This window comes from Gossypium hirsutum, chromosome A13 (assembly GCF_007990345.1).
Source record: "Gossypium hirsutum isolate 1008001.06 chromosome A13, Gossypium_hirsutum_v2.1, whole genome shotgun sequence".
NCBI classification, from domain to species: Eukaryota; Viridiplantae; Streptophyta; class Magnoliopsida; order Malvales; family Malvaceae; genus Gossypium; species Gossypium hirsutum.
In genome coordinates, this window is record NC_053436.1 from 9855828 (window position 1) to 9876525 (window position 20698).

The window sequence follows — 20698 nt, forward strand, 5'->3', positions numbered from 1 at the left end:
ATGCATCGGCTACAAGATGTGTCAGTGTAAGACCATGTCCGGGACATAGAATCGGCACAGATATGCTAGAACTTGTGTAAGACCATGTCCGGGACATGGCATCGACACCTGACCCTATGTTTGAATCTAAATGAATATCTGATAATGTTCTAAATGATTCAACGGTGAAAGTATGATTTCAAGCTAACAAGGAAAGTATAACCGTGTTGTGAGTGGTACAGGTACCTATATGGTATGTATGAAACGTGAGCTCAATATATGCTATATGAGGTGTATTGAATATTGAGGAGTAAGTTTTGCTTATGCCACTTGTGTATTATGATACTTGTTGATGAATGGTAAAGTTATGTTGAATATTTATTTATGTGCAACTTATTAAGCTTTATGCTTACTCCCTCTCCTTTTTCATTTTCTTATAGTGCCGCCTATCTAGCTCAAGGACCAAAGGAAGTTAGAGATATCGATCACACTATCAATCGAAGCATTCGGTATAGTTTGATTTATATTTTTGAATATGACATGTATAGGGCTTAGACTTTACTATTTTTTTGTCATTGAGAACTGGCCAAATGTGTTGGCTTGGGTTCGAAACTCTTCATTTTGTATTAAGCTTTGAATGATGGCAAATATTCATTTTGATATATGCAAATGAAGTTACTCTCATGAATGAGTAATTGCTTAATTGATATGTAGTCTTTTATGGCTGATTAGTTTAAATAAATTATTCTTGTATTGGTTTGGTTGCTTTTGTGTAGGTTGTGTAAGTAAGGGTGGCAAAGAGGCTTGGTAAATAGCCTTATGTCGTCCACACGGGTAGACACACGGGTTTGTGTCTAGGCTGTGTGTGATACACGGTCTACCCCATGGGCGTGTGGTCCCATCGTGTGTCCCCTACACGTAAAAATTTCAAGTCAGTATGGATGGTAGTAAACACACAGACAGAGACACGATCGTATGCCTCGGCCGTGTGATGGACACGGGCCTGTGCCTTGGCCATGTGACATTTTGGGAATGCTGACGTCAGAAATATAATGACCATGTTTTTGAACATGGGCTAAGACACAGGCGTGTCATGGCCGTGTGAAGGACAAGAGCCATGGACTCGAGCATGTACCAGGCCTTGTGAAAACCCCTTTAGGTGTGCATTTAGAATTAATTCCACACAGTGAAGGACACGGGCGTGTCCCTGTATTGCTTAGGCCATGTGAGCCATACGGGCCATCAGCACGACCATGTTGAAATGGGCACACGGGTGTGTTGCCCTTCTATACGGGCGTCTGCCCTATTTCAAAGTCAAATTTTCTATAGATAGTTTAAGGACCTAGGTTGATCCCGAATAGTTTTCAATGGTCAATTTGGGGCTCGTAGGCCCATAATAAGAAGTTTAAAGTAGAAAATGAAAAAGTTCTAAATTGGATCAAGCCTTGGTGACTAGGGGAACGTTTGTGTGCAAGAGATCGAGTTAGGTAATGCCTCGTATTTCTCTTCGACATGGATTAAAGGTATGAGGTGTTACATTTAGTGGTATCAGAGCTATGGTTTAGTCGATTCTAGGACTCGCCTAGCAAGAGTACGAGTCTAGCTATACATGCCATAACTATATATTGATAGTATGACAACTTCTGACAATTATCAATTGTGTTTTTATATAGTAAATGGATCCTAATAGAGCCACAGCGGATGACGTGGAGAGTAACACGCCAACTCCCGCCGGAGGGACCGCGCCAGTTGAGAGTGAGCCCGTGAATATAGGCCAAGACGGAAGGGCTAGAGAAGCCTATCTCCAAATGATGGACGCTTGGTACACGGAGTTCGTTCGTGCGAATTCGAATACTCCACCTCCCTACCTCCTCTAATTCCTCAGTATGCCCCCATAGCTCCGCAAGATGCGGACTTGATTAGGAGAGAGAAGATTCAGTTGACAAGATTAGGAAGTAAAGGGTCGAGGAAGTTCGAGCTAACTTAGATGACGACCCGGAGAAAGCAGAGTTTTGGTTAGAGAATACCATCAAGGTGTTTGATGAATTTTCGTACACGCCTGAAGAGTGCGTGAAGTGTGCAGTGTCACTCCTATGAGATTCGGCTTATCAGTGGTGGAATACTCTCGTGTTTGTTGTACCGAGAGAGAGGATCACTTGGGAATTCTTCTAGAAAGAATTTTAGAAAATGTATATTAGCCAAAGGTTCATAGATCAAAAGAGGAAGGAATTCCTAGAGCTAAAACAAGGCCAAATGTCGATGCCAGAATATGATCGTGAATTTGTGAGGCTCTGTAAGTATGCACGGGAGTACGTGTCTACAGAAGCCATTATGTGTAAGAGGTTCGAGGATGGTCTTAATAAAGATATTCGATTATTTATTGGCATCTTAGAACTAAGAGAATCTGTAGTGCTCGTTGAGAGAGCATGGAAGGCAGAAGAACTGGTAAAAGAGAAGAGGAAAGTAGCTATTGAGTCGCGAGATTCAATGAAGAGACAGATAGGGAAATCACATCAGTCCTCATCTAAGAGATTGAAGGAATTTGCTACCCGATCAAATGCTTCGGTGGGGTTTTCAAATAGAAACAAGAACCGGCAGAACACAACTTCTAGAGCCTAGACCACTTCTGTCACAAGCGTCGGTAGTGCTCGGTCGAATAGGCCAGAATGTTCAATGTGGTAGGCGTCACTTCGGCAAGTGCTGAGGGAATGAAAGGGGCTGTTTTAAGTGTGGATCATTAGAACATTTCATCTGAGACTGTCCTGAAATAGAAGAGAGAGAGAAAATGCAAGAAGCGAAGACAAGTAATGCTCCTTTGAGGGGTAGACCACAAAAGAACCCCGGAAGCAGGAATGCTAGCAGAGGTGCGCCAATAGATACTGCAGTAAGGCCCGAGGTCAGAGTGCCTGCAAGGACTTACGCTATTCGTGCCTGTGAAAAGGTAGGATCTCCCAACGTGATCACGGGTACCTTATCTATCCATGAAATATCTGTTGTTGCTTTAATTGACCTGGGTTCTACCCACTCTTATATTTGTATGGAATTGATACCTCGTATGAACATGATAGTAGAGTCCACTGAGTTTATGATAAAAGTGTCTAACCCGTTAGGCAGACATGTGCTAGTGGACCAAGTATGTAGAGATTGTCCTTTGACAATTAGAGATCATTGTTTTCCGGCTAACTTGATGTTATTGTCGTTTAATGAATTTGATATAATCCTTGGGATGGATTGGTTGACTTCTCATAGTGTTGTAGTGGACTGTGAGAGAAAAGTTATTGAGTTGAAATATGAAGACGGAATTGTTCTTCGGGTTAGGCCAAATGAATCGGATAATTTTCCTATTATAGTATCATCTTTGATTGCTGAGAAATATTTGAGGAAAGGATATGAGGCTTATCTCTCTTTTGTGCTAAATACTCAACTGTCTGAATCGAAGGTAGAATTGATACCAGTGGCTTGTGAGTTTATAGATGTGTTTCTGGAAGAATTACCTGGACTACCTCTAGTGAGGGAAATTGAGTTTGGAATCGAATTGGTCCCCGGTTTGGAACCCATCTCAATTGCTCCGTATAGGATAGCTCCTACAGAGTTAAAGGAGTTGAAAGATCAACTACAAGAATTAACTGACAAGGGCTTTGCGAGACTGAGCTTTTCCCCGGGGGGTGCTCCGGTGCTCTTTGTGAAAAAGAAAGATGGGTCGATGAGGTTATGTATCGACTATAGATAGCTCAATAAGGTAACAATAAAGAACAAGTATCCTTTGCCAAGGATCGATGACATGTTTGATCAGTTAAAGGGAGCTACTGTATTTTCCAAGATTGACCTGAGGTTAGGATACTACTAGTTAAGGGTGAAAGAGTAAAATGTACCGAAGATTGCGTTTTGGACAAGATACGAGCATTATGAGTTCCTCGCCATGCCCTTTAGTTTGACTAATAGCCCAGCGGTGTTTATAGATTTGATGAACCGCATTTTTCGACCGTATTTGGATAAGTTCGTTGTGGTCTTTATCGACGACATACTGATTTACTCGCGTAATAAGAGTGAGCAACGAAGCATTTGGGGACTATATTATAGACCATGAGAGACAAACAATTGTATGCCAAGTTTAATAAGAGCAAATTCTGGCTTAAGGAGGTTGGATTTCTAGGACACATTGTGTCGGGTGACGGAATTAGAGTTGACCCCAGCAAAATCTCGGCTATTGTTGAATGGAAACCGCCGAAAAATGTCACAGAGGTCCGAAGCTTTTTGGGTTTGGCCGGATACTATAGGCGGTTTGTAAATGGATTCTCTATGATAGCTACCACGATTACTAGACTGCTACAAAAAGATGTCAAGTTCGAATGGACAGAAAAGCGTCATTAAAGTTTCGAAAAATTAAAGGCTTTGTTGACCGAAGCCCCAATGTTAGTGAAACCGGAGTCGGGTAAGGAATTTGTATATATAGCGACGCCTCCTTGAATGGTTTGGGGTGTGTGCTTATGCAAGAATGCAAGGTTATAGCCTATGCCTCAAGACAGCTAAAGCCACATGAGAAAAATTACCCGACGCATGATCAAGAGTTGGCCGCCATCGTGTTCGCATTGAAGATTTGGAGGCACCATTTGTATGGAGAGAAATGCCGAGTATTCACTGACCACAAAAGTCTCAAGTATTTAATGACACAGAAGGAACTCAATCTACGACAATAAAGGTGGTTAGAGCTAATAAAGGATTATGAGCTAATAATTGACTATCACCTAGGAAAGGCGAATGTAGTCGCCGACGCCTTGAGTAGAAAATCATTGTTCGCCTTGAGAGCCATGAATACTCAGTTGGCTATGTCTAGCGATGGTTCGATTCTAGCAGAGTTGAGAGCTAGACTGACATGTCTACAAGAGATCCGTGAAGCTCAAAAAGGTAATAAGGAGTTGCAAGCTAAGATGGCTCAGTGTGAGACGGAAAATAAATCCGAGTTTCATGTTGGTGTCGATAGGTGTTTGATGTTAAAAGATAGAGTTTGTGTACCCAAGAACAACGACTTGATTCAGAAGATTTTAGATGAGGCACATAGTGGGTGTTTGTCCGTCCATCCGGGTAGTGTGAAAATGTATAACGACCTAAAGAAAATATATTGGTGGTCGGGGATAAAAAGAGACATTTCAGAGTTCGTTTCCAAGTGTCTTGTGTGTCAGCAAGTGAAGGCTGAACACCAAGTACCTTCGAGTCTACTTCAGCCTATCATGGTCCTCGAGTGGAAGTGGGATATGATCACTATGGATTTTATGACGGGTTTGCTGGTAACCCCAAAGAAAAAGAATGTTGTTTGGGTTGTTGTGGATAGGCTAACAAAGTTGGCACATTTTATACCAATACGTACCGACTACTCCCTTGAGAGATTGACTGAATTCTACGTTCCCTAGATTGTGAGACTACACGGGGTGCCCCTGTCTGTTGTTTTAGATAGGGACTCGATATTTACCTCGAGGTTTTGGAAAAAGTTACAAGAGGCATTAGGAACAAAGTTGAGTTTTAGCACGACATTTCACCCGAAAACCGAAGGTCAGTCGAAAAGAGTGATTCAGGTTTTAGAAGACATTACGGTGTTGTGTTCTCGAGTTTCAAGGCAGTTGGGAAAGGTACTTTCCATTGGTTGAATTTGCCTACAACAACAGTTATCAGACAAGTCTGAAATATATTGGACTGAGCTCAGAGAGAGTCAGATTCACGGAGTCGATTTAGTCAAAGAGACTGAAGAGAAAATAAAAGTGATCCGTGACTGCTTGAAGGTCACCTTGAATAGACAGAAATCTTACGCGGATTTGAAATGAAAGGAAATTGAATTTCAATTCGGCGATAAGGTATTTTTGAAAGTATCCCCGTGGAGGAAAGTCCTCAGATTTGGTAGAAGAGGCAAGTTGAGTCCTCATTTCATTGGACCTTATGAGGTTATCGAGAGAGTAGGACTGGTTGCCTATCGATTGGCTTTGCCACCAGAGTTGAAAAAGATTCACGTCGCATTTCATGTGTTCATGCTACACCGATATAGATCAGACCCTTCGCATGTGATTGCGCCATTAGAGGTTCCAGACAAGACTTATAGCGAAGAGCCGGTCAAGATATTGGCTCTAGAATTCAAAAAATTAAGAACAGTTATGAAAGTTTTGTGGCATAGACATTGAGTCGAGGAAGCCACATGAGAACCCGAGGAGACTATAAGAGATCAGTACCTGAACTTATTCACTGGTAAGATTTTCGGGGACGAAAATCCCTAAGAAGGAGAAATGTAATAGCCCGATTTAGGGCTTAGTCAAATATTGATCTTGGGACCAAAAATCCAAAGTCGAATAAATTATTTTATTATTATTTTGGAGTCATTGTAGGTTTATATTAGTGTATGAAAATTTGGTGAGTTAATTTTGATGTTAGTGAGCTCAATTAAGAAAAATGACTAAATTGCATAAAATGCAAAAGTCCTAAATTGATAGCTAAAAGTGTCAAGTAGCTAGAGAATAAAGATTGGGGGTCTTTAAATGGAAATTAGACCCTATTGTGGTAGCTTGGCCGGCCATAAGAGATGAAAGTGAGGTAAAGTTAACATTAGGTAATGTTGATGACATAAGGTGTATTATAATGATGCCAAAAACCCTAGCTATCATTTTCTTTTCTTCATCCTTTCTTTTGACTGAAATTTTCAACAAAGAAATGGGTTTTTAAGAGCTTGAAATTTCAGCAACTTTAAGCCTTCTCAAGTAAGTGATTTTAATGGTTTTTCTTGAATATTTTTGTACTTTTGAGACCCTTAAAACATGGGCTTTCAAATGATGGTACTATTTTGCAAAATGATTAAAAGTGTAGGGTTTTTCCATGAAAGGGTTTGTAATGTTTGTTCAGTTTTTAGGGAAAAAAATAAGCCTTGGGTGTGTTATGAACAACTTTTGTGAAAGGTGTTAGCATGAAAGCACCTAAAAGGATAATAGTGCATAAGTTGTAAAATAGATGTTAAGTATGCAAAATAGTGGGAATTTGGAGTTGCTATAAGAGTAAAAAGGGTTCGGCTAGGCTTAAGATATGAAGAAATTCGATAAAAATTGATTTTTAGGCCTAGGGGAAAATGGTCATTTTGTCAAAGTTTAGGGGCAAAATGGTTATTTTACCAAAGATATGAATTTTTCATTGCTAAAATTTATTTAGTGTCTAAATAAGTGCATTTTGCTTTTATAGACCAAGAAATACCGAATCCAAATCTGGACAAGGGGAAAGCCAAGCAAATCAATTAAATTGACTAGTCGCCACATTTTGTAATCCGAGGTAAGTTACATGTAAATAGTACAACTACATTAATAATATATGTATTTGAATTGTATTGAAATTATTATAGCATAAATTGCTTGATTGTGGAAATGAGAAAATGTGATGAGAATAGAGATAGTAGAATTCCCGATTGAACCTTAGGAAATAAATCATATATTCATTCCATCACGTTTGGGTCACTTGTATGAACTAGTGTAAGACATGTCTGGGACATGCGTCGGCCACATTATGAGAGCCAGTGTAACGCCCCGTACCCGAGACCGTTGCCGGAGTCGAACACGAGGTGTTAACGGACTTAATTCGTTTACTTACACAGTTCATTTTTTTTAAATTTCCAGACAAGCTAAATAACTGCATCATGGTCACTTTAAAAATCATATCTCAAGTTAAAAAGCTCGAAAACCAATTCCGTAAATTTTTCCTGAAACTAGACTCATACATCTATCTTCAAATTTTTTTCTAGAATTTTTGGTCAGGCCAATTAGTACAGTTTATTAGTTAAAGTCCCCCTGTTTCAGGGTTCGACTACTCTGACCTTCATGCATTACGACTTAGATATCTCCTTGTACAGGGTTCAATACTTATTTCGTTTGTTTGTAAAGAAACTAGACTCGAAAAGGAATCTGTACATATAGGGAATGACTTCTAATTATCTCTGGTTAATTTATAGTGAATTTCCAAAGTCATAACAGGGGATCCAAAAATCGCTCTGGCCCTATTTCACGAAAATTTAAACATCTCATAAAATAAGGCTCATATGATTGTTTCGTTACTTTCATATGAAAATAGATTCATCAAGGTTAAATTTAATAATTTATTCACTATTTAATTCCATTCCTACTATTTTTAGTGATTTTTCAAATCCACATCACTGCTGCTGTCAGCATCTATTTTTTAAGGTAAACTTTACCTATTTCATGGTTTTCCATGGATCCACTAGAATTTGTCATACATAGCACCAAAATGATCGTGATTAACCATCCCAATGGCTAATTGTTACCAAACATTTCCATACCACTCAATGAACAACATACAAAATGATTATAATGCTATGCTCAAAATATATATAAGCCATTTTCGCATGGCCATCCAAATATATACATTACCAAAGTACTTGACAAACAACAAAGGGCAATCCTATACATGCCATTATCAGAGTTCAACTAAAAGAGTACCAAAAGGGCTTTGATAGTGTGGGCGACTTCAACTTTGACACTCCCGAGTCCGATAGCTGACGAACCAAAATCTATAAAACAGAGAATCAAATAAACGGAATAAGCATTTAATGCTTAGTAAGTTTTGAGTAATGAAATTAGTTTCGACTAAAGTATAACATCCATATGGCTAAATGAATAACTTCATATATGCACATTCTCATAATCATACTTACTTCACGCTTCAACCCATATTTTCATGCACAGGGTATCAAACCTAACTAAAGGCCGGAGGTTCATTAATCAATTGAACGAATACTATTTAAAACGAATCGATTTTTCCGATGCATATACGAAACATACCTTATCGTTTGGATTTTATGAGCGTATTAATTGAAATTATTACAGCAAGATCGCTCACTTCCAAACCCAAGTATCTTCGGGATTTAGCCGGATATAACAACTCGCACAAATGCCTTCGGGTCTTAGCCCGGTTATAGTCACTAGCATAAATGCCTTCGGGACTTAGCCCGGATATAGTCGCTAGCACAAATGCCTTCGGGTCTTAGCCCAGATATAGCAACTCGCACAAATGCCTTCGGATCTTAGTCCGGATATAGTCACTAGCACAAAAGCCTTCGGGACTTAGCCCGGATATCATTCGAATAACCATGCACATATATCAATAAATCATGACACATCCATATTTCATTTTCATTACTAAAGCTCAAACACAAGACACTTATCACACTTACCGATTTCGGCTCAATAGCCACATACAAAGAGCATGATTTTGATTGGCTTTATAACATGATCTCTATACATATTCGGCTACCCGTCATAGGCATAAACTAATCACCTCAATATATAATTCAACTAGAATCATTATATCACCGTTTATTTGTTATGCTTGTATGTCATGACTTAATCAAATCATAAACTAAGTTTCATTACTCGACGACTTACCTCGGATGTTGTCGAATGATTTCAACGGCTATTCGATCACTTTTTCCTTTCCCTTATCCAACTTTGATCCTCCAAGCTCTTGAGCTTAAGTTCAACAAATTTTAACTAGTCATTAATCGACTATTCAAGCATTACTTTCAGAATATAATACATATGGATTCGACTTTCACATATATAGTTTATAGTAAGCTTTATAAAAATCAATAATTAATTCATTAGCAAATTTTCATTAATGTTTACAATATAATTACAATTTCCTTATAAGCTGACTTCCTGAACAACAGTCACTAAAGTTTTTATAACTGGAGCTACGAAACTCTAAATCAATTGCCGTAAATTTTCTTGACAGAAGACTCATTTATCTATTATTCATAAAATTTTCAAACTTTTTAGTTTAGCCCAACAATACCAGATTTTTCTTAAAGCTCACCTTGTTTCATTGTTTGACTAAACTAACTACTCTTCACTACGAATCAAATTTCTCATTGTACAGAATTCAAAATATGTTTTCGTTTATTTAATTTGAAACTAGACTCATTAAGGAGTCTAAGCATGTAAATTTTATCTTAGGGCCATTTTTGTACAATTTATACTGATTTTATAAAAACAGAACAGGGAATCTAGTAGTCATTTTGACTCAGCCCCACAATACTTCAAATATCTCAAGATCGGTAACTCTTTTGTTTTTATGGTTTCTTTTTTAAGAAACTAGACTCTTCAAGCTTTAATGACATAATTCATTCAGCCTCTAACTCAACTCCTACAATTTATGGCAATTTTCCAAAATCACCTTAATAGCTAGCTTAGCAAACCTTAACTTAACATATAATTGTTCATAACACAATTAAAGCATCCTCTCCATTCCTTCAATTCAAAGCACATAAATTGCCCAATAATATCCAAAATCATATCCTCTCCATCCAACTACCAATTTTTTTCATCCAAATAACATGAACGACAACCATATTTCTCTTCTACTTCCTACCATGGCCGAATGCTCAAGACACCCTACCATTTCAAGTTTGGTCATGGGTTAAGCAAAGAGCTTAATGACTAACTCAAAAAAAAATGCTAGAAATCCAAGAATCATCCTTGAACTTACCTTGATTTAGCTAACCACCATAGCTGAATTTTTTCCAAGCTTTTTCTCTTCTAGTCACGACAATGAGGAGCAAAGATGACAACTTTGGTTTCTCCTCCCGTTACCACATGTTTTATTATTCTTAATTCCTTATTTTATTTTGTAAACTAATAATGCTAATAGAAAATACATATTATCATTCATGACCCATACCATGGCCGGCCACTAGCTATTATAAATGGAAATTTGACATGCAAACCCCTCATTTATATAACATGCATTAATAGGTCCTTATAGATTAACCTATCACCTTTTAAAAGTGCCACACATAAGTCCTGTTAATTAAATTCACATGCAATCGACTAAATCGAAGCTTAAAACTTTCACACATTCATATTCACATATTTTAGACAATAAATATCATATTCAAATACTTCAGTGACTCGGTTTAGCGGTCCCGAAACCACTTTCCGACTAGGGTCAATTTAGGGCTGTCACAACTCTCCCCCACTTAAGAAATTTTCGTCCCCAAAAATCTTACCGGTAAATAGGTTTGGGTATCGTTCTTTCATAGAGTTCTCGGTTTCCCAAGTAGCTTCTTCGATCCCGTGTTTGAGCCATAACACCTTTACTAACGGAACCCTTTTGTTTCGCAACTCTTTCACTTCACGAGCTAGGATACGAATCAGTTCTTCTTCATAACTCATATCGGCTTGAATTTCAACCTCAGAGGGATTTATTATGTGCGAAGGGTCAGATCTGTAACGTCGACGCATCGAAACATGAAAAACATTGTGAATCTTCTCGAGGTCAGGGGGTAAAATCAATCTATATGCCACTGGGCCAACTCGTTCGGATATTTCATACGGTCCTATGAACCTCGGACTCAGTTTGCCCTTACGGCCAAATCTGAGTATCTTTTTCCAAGGCGAAACTTTAAGAAACACTTTATCTCCCACCTGATACTCAATGTCTTTTCGTTTCAAATCCGCGTACGACTTCTAACGATCTGATGCTGCCTTCAGACTTTCACGAATTATTTTTACTTTCTGCTCAGCATCTTTAATCAAATCAACTCCGAAAATTTTACTTTCACTGAGCTCGGTCCAAAACAATGGTGTACGGCATTTATGACCGTACAAAGCCTCGTAAGGTGCCATCTTAGTCCTTGATTGAAAACTATTGTTGTAAGCGAATTCCATCAAAGGTAAATACCGTTCCCATGAACCACTAAACTCAAGGATGAAACATCTCAACATATCCTCGAGTATCTGAATTATCCGCTCGGATTGACCATCGGTTTGGGGATGAAAAGCGGTGCTAAAATGCAACTTGGTACCCAAAGCTTCTTGCAATTTCTTCCAAAATCGTGAGGTGAATCTCGGATCTCTATCCGACACAATAGAAATGGGTACCCCGTGTAATCTCACAATCTGAGAAACATACAATTCAGCTAGTTTATCCAGTGAATAATCCGTACGTACGGGAATAAAATGAGCCGACTTAGTCAGTCTATCAACAACAACCCAAATCGCATCTTTCTTAGTTGCCGACAAAGGCAACCCAGATACAAAATCCATCGTGACTCGATCCCATTTCCATTCAGGTATCATGATCGGCTGAAGTAAACCTGTAAGCACTTGCTATTCCGCTTTCACCTGTTGACATATTAAACACTTCGAAACAAAATCGGAAATGTCTCGTTTCATGCCATGCCACCAAAACTGACGTCTCAGGTGTTGTACATTTTCGTACTCCCCGGGTGAATTGACATTCGGCTACAATGAGCTTCGTTCAGAATCGTCGAAATAAGTTCTGAATTTCTTGGGACACACAAACGACTTTTGAACCTCAAACAATCATCATCGTCAATTTGAAACTCTGATTCCATGTTCGAAACACATTCAGCCCGTTTTGCAACCAATTCATCATTGACTTTCTGAGCTTCACGAATTTGATGAATCAACAATGGTTTGGCCTTTAATTCTGCTACTAACACATTGTCGGATAGAACAGACAAGTGTACATTCATCGCTCGTAAAGCAAATAGTGATTTACGACTTAAAGCATCTGCAACCACATTAGCCTTTCCCGGGTGATAGTCAATGACAAGCTCATAATCTTTTAACAACTCGAGCCAACGTCTTTGTCGCAGATTCAAGTCTCTTTGAGTCATCAAATATTTGAGACTTTTGTGATCCGAATATACATGGCACTTCTCACCAAATAAGTAATGTCGCCATATTTTCAAAGCGAATACGATGGCAGCTAGTTCGAGATCATGGGTTGGATAATTTTTCTCATGTGGCTTCAATTGTCTCGACGCATAAGCTACAACTCGACCTTCTTGCATCAATACAAAACCCAACCAAAGTAAGGATGCATCACTGTAAATGACAAACTCTTTGCCTGATTCAGGCTGCACTAGCACTGGAGCTTCAGTCAAGTAAGTTTTTAGTTGATCAAAACTTTTCTGACATTTTTCTAACCATTCGAACTTAACATCTTTCTGAAGTAGCTTCGTCATTGGTGTGGCTATCATCGAGAAACCCTTTACAAACCGTCTGTAGTAACCGGCAAGTCCCAAAAAGCTCCGAACCTCAGTAATATTTCTCGAGGGCTTCCAGTTAAGTATGGCTGAAATTTTGCTCGGATCAACTCGAATACCCGATGCGGATACCACATGACCCAAGAAGCTCACCACTCTTAACCAGAACTCACACTTACTGAACTTAGCATATAACTGCTTATCTCGTAAAATCTGCAACACTAATCTCAGGTGCTCAGCATGCTCGGTTTCATCTCTTGAATAGACCAAGATGTCATCAATAAACACAACTACAAATCGGTCCAAATACTGTCTGAAGACCCGATTCATCAGATCCATAAATACCGCAGGGGCATTAGTGAGTCCAAACGGCATCACTAAGAACTCATAGTGACCGTACCTTATTCTGAAAGCAGTTTTGGGTATATCCGAATCTCGAATTCGCAACTGGTAATAACCCGATCTCAAATCTATCTTTGAAAACACTGAGGCTCCCCTTAGTTGGTCGAACAAATCATCAATACGCGGTAACGGATATTTATTCTTTATTGTCACTTTATTCAGCTGACGATAGTCGATGCACAATCTCATGGTTCCGTCCTTCTTTTTCACAAACAATACTGGTGCACCCCAAGGTGAGAAACTTGGTCGAGCGAAACCTCTATCCGTCAACTCTTGCAACTGAGCTTTCAATTCCTTTAATTCCGTTGGTGCCATACGATATGGAGCTATCGAAATTGGAGTGGTACCAGGTACAAGTTTGATGCCAAACTCTACCTCCCGAACAGGTGGTAATCCTGGTAACTCTTCGGGGAAAACATCCGGATATTCACAAACCACTGGTACCGATTCAAGTTTCTTTCCTGGCTCTTTATTATCAAGTACGTATGCAAGATACGCTTCACACCCCTTTCTCACATATTTTAGGGCTAACATCGAGGATATTATTGTTGGCGATCCATTCAAAATAGTAGACTCAACTCGGATTATCTCATTATTTGCACACCTCAAATCAATAGTCTTACTTTTTCAATTCACAATTGCATCATGTACGGTCAACCAATCCAGACCGAGAATAACATCAAATTCATCAAACGGTAAAAGCATCAAATCGGCCGAAAAACAGGAACCTCGAATTACTAGGGGACATTTCTTACACACTTTGTCAACAAGTATATAACGACCCAAGGGATTCGACACTCTAATAACGAACTCAGTAGACTCAACAGGTAAAGTCTTACTGGATGCTAAGGTTTCACACATATAAGAATGAGTAGAACCAGGGTCAATCAAAGCAATCACATTAGTATCAAAGAGTGTAAAAGTACCGGTAATAACATTTGGCGAGGAAGCATCCTCGCGTACGCGTATAGCATAAGCTCTAGCAGGAGCACGAGCCTCAGATCTGGTTGTAGCATCTCTAGATCCTCTCTGACCGCCACTAGCATTGCCCGTATTTCTAGATGGTCTACCCCGAGCAGTAGTAGCACCCGGTTTCTCACTCTGATTTACATTCTGTTCAGACAATCTCGGGCAATCTTTAATAAAGTGGTCAGCTGATCCGCACTTGTAACAGGAGCGGTCATGGAATCTACAACTCCCCGAATGCCATTTACCACAATACTGGCACTCCGTTCTGTCTCGACGATCATTTCCAGCACTGGCGACCAAAGTGACTCATGCACTCACAGGGGGTCGATCACGATCTCGTCTAGAAAAGCCCGAAGTGTCTCTAATCGGCCTAAACCATCTCTAAATCTCTTCGATAACTGTTGAAAGGGCTCCCCCGAAGATCTCTTACGAAACTCCTTTGCTCCCATATCAGCTTTTCTTTTCTCCTTACTGAGCTCCTCGGCTTTGCAAGCTCGCTCGACAAGTACCACAAATTCTTGGATTTCTAAAATGCCAACAAACAGCTTTATATCATCGTTCAGTCCATCTTTGAAACGTTTACACATCACAGCTTCTGAAGAAATGCATTCTCGCGCGTACCGGCTAAGCCTTACAAACTTTCGTTCATAGTCGGTAACCGACATGGAACCTTGTTTAAGTTCAAGAAATTCCTTCCGTTTTTGATCAATGAATCTCTGACTGATATACTTTTTTCGAAACTCGGTTTGGAAAAACTCCCAAGTTACTTGCTCTCTGGGCACAACAGAAATCAACGTATTCCACCAATAGTAGGCAGAATCACGTAGCAAGGAGATAGTACACTTTAGGCATTCATCGGGTGTGACAGATAGTTCGTCAAGTACCCGAATAGTGTTGTCCAACCAAAATTCAGCTTGCTCGGCATCGTCGCTGTCTGTAGCTTTAAATTCAATAGCCCCATGTTTTCGGATTCTGTCAACTGGGGGCTTATTTGACCTTATTTGGTCAGTTACCGGAGGTATTGCAGGTGCGGGGGTTGTATTAGTCGGGAATGGGGGTTGTGGAACAGCCGTATTAGTTCGAATGTATTGGTTGAACCAATCATTCATCACGCTATAAAAAGCTTGTCTAGCTTCATCATTCTGATTACTAGCAATAGGTTGAGACTCTGCCGGCCCTGTCCCTTGTGCGGGAGCAGGCGCTACACTCTCAAGATCATCAGCTAACGCTCGGTTGGGATCGGGATCCATTTCTATAAGTAAACATATTTTTAACTGTTAGAAATCACCACACTATCAAATAATCACATAATGGCATGTATAGCTAGACCCGAACGTATTACGGTAGTCCTAGAATCGACTAAACCGTAGCTTTGATACCAATAAAATTGTAACGCCCCATACCCGAGACCGTTTCCGGAGTCGAACACGAGGTGTTAACGGACTTAATTCGTTTACTTACACAGTTCATTTTTTTTTAAATTTCTAGACAAGCTAGCTAACTGCATCACGGTCACTTTAAAAATCATATCTCGAGTTAAGAAGCTTGAAAACCGATTCCGTAAATTTTTCCTGAAACTAGACTCATACATCTATCTTCAAATTTTTTTCTAGAATTTTTGCTCAGGCCAATTAGTACAGTTTATTAGTTAAAGTCCCCCCTGTTTCAGGGTTCGACTACTCTGACCTTCATGCATTACGACTTAGATATCTCCCAGTACAGGGCTTCAATACTTATTCCGTTTGTTTCTAAAGAAACTAGACTCGAGAAGGAATCTGTACATATAGGGAATGACTTCTAATTATCTCTGGTTAATTTATAGTGAATTTCCAAAGTCATAACAGGGGATCCAGTAATCGCTCTGGCCCTGTTTCACGAAAATTTAAACATCTCATAAAATAAGGCTCATATGATCGTTTCGTTACTTTCATATGAAAATAGATTCATCAAGGTTAAATTTAATAATTTATTCACTATTTAATTCCATTCCTACTATTTTTAGTGATTTTTCAAATCCACATCACTGCTGTTGTCAGCATCTATTTTTAAGGTAAACTTTACCTATTTCATGGTTTTCCATGGATCCACTAGAATTTGTCATACATAGCACCAAAATGATCGTGATTAACCATCCCAATGGCTAATCGTTACCAAACATTTCCATACCACTCAATGAACAACATACAAAATGATTATAATGCTATGCTCAAAATATATATAAGCCATTTTCGCATGGCCATCCAAATATATACATTACCAAAGTACTTGACTAACAACAAAGGGCAATCCTATACATGCCATTATCAGAGTTCAACTAAAAGAGTACCAAAAGGGCTTTGATAGTGTGGGCGACTTCGACTTTGACACTCCCGAGTCCGATAGCTAACGAACCAAAATCTATAAAACAGAGAATCAAAGAAACGGAATAAGCATTTAATGCTTAGTAAGTTTTGAGTAATGAAATTAGTTTCGACTAAAGTATAACATTCATATGGCTAAATGAATAACTTCATATATGCACATTCTCATAATCATACTTACTTCACGCTTCAACCCATATTTTCATGCACAGGGTATCAAACCTAACTAAAGGCCGGAGGTTCATTAATCAATTGAATGAATACTATTTAAAACGAATCGATTTTTCCGATGCATATACGAAACATACCTTACCGTTTGGATTTTATGAGCGTATTAATTGAAATTATTACAGCAAGATCGCTCACTTCCAAACCCAAGTATCTTCGGGATTTAGCCGGATATAACAACTCGCACAAATGCCTTCGGGTCTTAGCCCGGATATAGTCACTAGCATAAATGCCTTCTGGACTTAGCCCGGATATAGTCGCTAGCACAAATGCCTTCGGGTCTTAGCCCGGATATAGCAACTCGCACAAATGCCTTCGGATCTTAGTCCGGATATAGTCACTAGCACAAAAGCCTTCGGGACTTAGCCCGGATATCATTCGAATAACCATGCACATATATCAATAAATCATGACACATCCATATTTCATTTTCATTACTAAAGCTCAAACACAAGACACTTATCACACTTACCGATTTCGGCTCAATAGCCACATACAAAGAGCATGATTTTGATTGGCTTTATAACATGATCTCTATACACATTCGGCTACCCGTCATAGGCATAAACTAATCACCTCAATATATAATTCAAGTAGAATCATTATATCACCGTTTATTTGTTATGCTTGTATGTCATGACTTAATCAAATCATAAACTAAGTTTCATTACTCGACGACTTACCTCGGATGTTGTCGAATGATTTCAACGGCTATTCGATCACTTTTTCCTTTCCCTTATCCAACTTTGATCCTCCAAGCTCTTGAGCTTAAGTTCAACAAATTTTAACTAGTCATTAATCGACTATTCAAGCATTACTTTAAGAATATAATACATATGGATTCGACTTTCACACATATAGTTTATAGTAAGCTTTATAAAAATCAATAATTAATTCATTAGCAAATTTTCATTAATGTTTACAATATAATTACAATTTCCTTATAAGCTGACTTCCTGAACAACAGTCACTAAAGTTTTTATAACTGGAGCTACGAAACTCCAAATCAATTGCTGTAAATTTTTCTTGATAGAAGACTCATTTATCTATTATCCATAAAATTTTCAAAATTTTTAGTTTAGCCCAACAATACCAGATTTTTCTTAAAGCTCACCTTGTTTCACTGTTTGACTAAACTGACTACTCTTCACTACGAATCAAATTTCTCATTGTACAGAATTCAAAATATGTTTTTGTTTATTTAATTAGAAACTAGAATCATTAAGGAGTCTAAGCATATAAATTTTATCTTAGGGCCATTTTTGTACAATTTATACTGATTTTATAAAAACAGAACAGGGAATCTAGTAGTCATTTTGACTCAGCCCCACAATACTTCAAATATCTCAAGATCGATAACTCTTTTGTTTTCATGGTTTCTTTTCTAAGAAACTAGACTCTTCAAGCGTTAATGACATAATTCATTCAGCCTCTAACTCAACTCCTATAATTTATGGAAATTTTCCAAAATCACCTTAGTAGCTAGCTTAGCAAACCTTAACTTAACATATAATTGTTCATAACACAATTAAAGCATCCTCTCCATTCCTTCAATTCAAAGCACATACATTGCCCAACAATATCCAAAATCATATCCTCTCCATCTAACTACCAATTTTTTTCATCCAAATAACATGAACAACAACCATATTTCTCTTCTACTTCCTACCATGGCCGAATGCTCAAGACACCCTACCATTTCAAGTTTGGCCATGGGTTAAGCAAAGAGCTTAATGACTAACTCAAAAAAAAATACTAGAAATCCAAGAATCATCCTTGAACTTACCTTAATTTAGGTAACCACCATAGCTTAATTTTTTCCAAGCTTTTTCTCTTCTAGTCACGGCAATGAGGAGCAAAGATGACAACTTTGGTTTCTCCTCCCATTACCACATGTTTTATTATTCTTAATTCCTTATTTTATTTTGTAAACTAATAATGCTAATAGAAAATACATATTATCATTCATGACCCATACCATGGCCGGCCACTAGCTATTATAAATGGAAATTTGACATGCAAACCCCTCATTTATATAACATGCATTAATAGGTCCTTATAGATTAACCTATAAGTCCTATTAATTAAATTCACATGCAATCGACTAAATCGAAGCTTAAAACTTTCACACATTCATATTCACATATTTTAGACAATAAATATCATATTCAAATACTTCGGTGGCTCGGTTTAGCAGTCCCGAAACCACTTTCCGACTAGGGTCAATTTAGGGCTGTCACAGCCAGTGTAAGACCATGTCTGGGACATGGCATCGGCATTGAGACAAGTGCTAGTTTAAGACATGTCTAGGACATGTTTCGGCCTCGAGACGTAAGCCGGTGTAAGACATGTCTGGGACATGCATCGGCTACGCGATGTGTCAGTGTAAGACCATGTTTGGGACATGGAATCGACACAGATATGCTAGAACTTGTGTAAGACCATGTCTGGGACATGGCATCGGCACCTTACCCCATGTTTGAGGCTAAATGAATATCTGATAATGTTCTAAATGGTTCAACGGTGAAAGTATAATTTCAAGTTAACAAAGAAAGTATAACCGTGTTGTGAGTGGTACAGGTACCTATGTGGTATGTATGAAACGTGAGCTCAATATATGCTATATAAGGTGTATTGAATATTAAGGAGTAAGTTTTTCTTATGCCACTTGTGTATTATGATACTTGTTGATGAATGATAAAGTTATGTTGAATATTTATTTATATGCAACTTACTAAGCTTTATACTTACTCCCTATCCTTTTTCATTTTCTTATAGTGCCGCCTATCTAGCTCAAGGACCAAAGAAAGTCAGAGATATCGATCACATTATCAATTGAAGCATTCGGTATAGTTTGATTTATATTTTTGAATGTGACATGTATAGGGCTTAGACTTTACTATTTTTGTGTCATTGAGAACTGGCCAAATGTGTTGGCTTGGGTTGGAAACCCTTCATTTTGTATTAATCCTTGAATGATGTCAAATTTTCATTTTGATATATACAAATGAAGTTACTCTCATGAATTAGTAATTGCTTAATTGATATGTAGTCTTTTGTGGCTGATTGGTTTAAATAAATTATTCTTGTATTGGTTTGGTTGCTTTTGTGTTGGTTGTGTAAGTAAGGATGGCAAAGAGGCTTGGTAAATAGATTTATGTCGTCCACACGGGCGTGTATCTAGGCTGTGTGTGACACACGGTCTGCTCCATGGGCGTGTGGTCTGGCCGTGTGTCCTCTGCACGTAAAAATTTCAAGTTAGTATGTATGGTAGTAAACACATGGGTAGAGACACGATCGTGTGTCTCAGCAGTATGATGGACACAGCCTAGCACACGGGCGTGTGCCTTGGCCGTGTGACATTTTGGGAATGCTGACGTCAGAAACAGAATGTCCATGTTTTTGCACACAGGCTAGGACACGAGTGTGCCATGGCAGTATGAAGGACACGGGCGTGTGCCAGGCCATGTGAAAACCCTTATAGGTGTGCATTTAGAATTAATTCCTCATGGGTGGAGGACACGGGCGTGTCCCTGTATTGCTTAGGCCGTGTGAGCCACACGGGCCATCAATACAATCATGTTGAAATGGCCACACGGGCATGTTGCCCTTCTATACGGGTGTGTGCCCTGTTTCAAAGTCAAATTTTCTATAGATGGTTTAAGGACCCGGGTTGATCCTGAATAGTTTTCAATGGTCGATTTGGGGCTCG